Below are 2,500 nucleotides of genomic sequence, written 5' to 3' on the forward strand. Positions count from 1 at the left end.
AATACAGGTTACGTTAAGGCGCAATACAGGTTACGTTAAGGCGCAATACAGGTTACGTTAAGGCGCAATACAGGTTACGTTAAGGCGCAATACAGGTTACGTTAAGGCGCAATACAGGTTACGTTAAGGCGCAATACAGGTTAGGTTAAGGCGCAATACAGGTTAGGTTAAGGCGCAATACAGGTTAGGTTAAGGTACGACATAGGTTAGGTTAAGGTACGACATAGGTTAGGTTAAGGTACGACATAGGTTAGGTTAAGGTACGACATAGGTTAGGTTAAGGTACGACATAGGTTAGGTTAAGGTACGACATAGGTTAGGTTAAGGTACGACATAGGTTAGGTTAAGGTACGACATAGGTTAGGTTAAGGTACGACATAGGTTAGGTTAAGGTACGACATAGGTTAGGTTAAGGTACGACATAGGTTAGGTTAAGGTACGACATAGGTTAGGTTAAGGTACGACATAGGTTAGGTTAAGGTACGACATAGGTTAGGTTAAGGTACGACATAGGTTAGGTTAAGGTACGACATAGGTTAGGTTAAGGTACGACATAGGTTAGGTTAAGGTACGACATAGGTTAGGTTAAGGTACGACATAGGTTAGGTTAAGGTACGACATAGGTTAGGTTAAGGTACGACATAGGTTAGGTTAAGGTACGACATAGGTTAGGTTAAGGTACGACATAGGTTAGGTTAAGGTACGACATAGGTTAGGTTAAGGTACGACATAGGTTAGGTTAAGGTACGACATAGGTTAGGTTAAGGTACGACATAGGTTAGGTTAAGGTACGACATAGGTTAGGTTAAGGTACGACATAGGTTAGGTTAAGGTACGACATAGGTTAGGTTAAGGTACGACATAGGTTAGGTTAAGGTACGACATAGGTTAGGTTAAGGTACGACATAGGTTAGGTTAAGGTACGACATAGGTTAGGTTAAGGTACGACATAGGTTAGGTTAAGGTACGACATAGGTTAGGTTACGGTACGACATAGGTTAGGTTACGGTACGACATAGGTTAGGTTACGGTACGACATAGGTTAGGTTACGGTACGACATAGGTTAGGTTACGGTACGACATAGGTTAGGTTACGGTACGACATAGGTTAGGTTACGGTACGACATAGGTTAGGTTACGGTACGACATAGGTTAGGTTACGGTACGACATAGGTTAGGTTACGGTACGATATAGGTTAGGTTACGGTACGATATAGGTTAGGTTAAGGTACACATTGTTGTAAGGAAAGGTTTAATGGGGGGCGGGGCGGGGCGGCCGGTTTGTTGATTGTGATTATAGTAAGTGGATGCCTGCGGCATCATCTGATTTGCCACGTCAGGATGCACCTTTGGCTCATGACAGGCGGCGCTCTCATTCCATGCTTGTGGCAGACCTGTGTCTTTCATTCCTGCCATTGTTTGTGTGCTGTGAGAGGAGGCAGTATTGTGATGTTGGGTGCACCCCTGTGTAGGACATGTGTGGGTGTTGGTGGCTTGGCTGAGCAATGGTGGTTGTCGGGTGGGTGGGATATTCTGTTTTCTGAGTGGACCTCCCAGTCTGGTTATGACAGTGTGGATTGTCTAATGTGGCGGAGAGGATGCACTGGGTGTTGTTCCATGCTGGTGCTTACATATTGTCTGTGTGCGTGTTACAGGCAGAGAGTAGTGCGTGATAAGGGTGTGTGGCTGACGTGTGGTTGTGATTGTGAGCAGAGTCTTTCAGCATGTATACGGACAGTTGTATACATTATCTGTATTCTGATGGCTCTATCTATTACTAATCAGCGCCGTGTATACGTTTAATCCGGTTCCAGTCGAAACTGTTGTATCTCTGTACATTAGTGACACGGCGAGCCCGCTATGTAGTTACTCGTCTCGGCAGCTTCCACCGGTGTATGGCAAATGATTATAAGGAATCAGTCTAGTCGTCAATACCGATGGTGTGACGTCACATGTCTGGGGTGGGGGACGCTGCGCCCTTCCGGTGGGTCATGGCCTAGAAAGACTCTTCCCACGCAGGGGGGCGTGGACTGTCATTGACTCTTCCAGGTAATATACTTGCCGTACGTTCTTGCGACTGCGAGTGCAACGCTCACCGGTACCGACATGGATGGAGCGCCTCCTAGCTGACCGCTCAGCATCGGCATTCGTACAGAGAGCAACGCGGTCGCGTCTCTAGCTCGTAACTGGTACAGCCCGCAGCTCATGTATAGGGACAGCGGGAATGTCGCATATTGGAGATAACTCTTCATGAAACGCATGTTATAGGGGTGGATTGCACATTGCGACTGCGGGAAAAGTCCGCCGTTCATCCGCTGGAGTTGCGAGTTGGGCGGTTGGAGTGGGGCGCAGGTGGAGTGATTGCCGGTCCACGATTTCGTGCGGCAGAGGCGCTGGCGTTGGGGTGCTGTGGTCGACAGAGGACGCAGGCTTTGTGGGTGGGGTCGAAAGATGGGCACTGTGGGCCCATCGATGTCTTGGTCGGCTTGGCGTCTCATAG

The sequence above is a fragment of the Schistocerca americana genome, unplaced genomic scaffold (genome assembly GCF_021461395.2).
Source record: "Schistocerca americana isolate TAMUIC-IGC-003095 unplaced genomic scaffold, iqSchAmer2.1 HiC_scaffold_809, whole genome shotgun sequence".
NCBI lineage: Eukaryota > Metazoa > Arthropoda > Insecta > Orthoptera > Acrididae > Schistocerca > Schistocerca americana.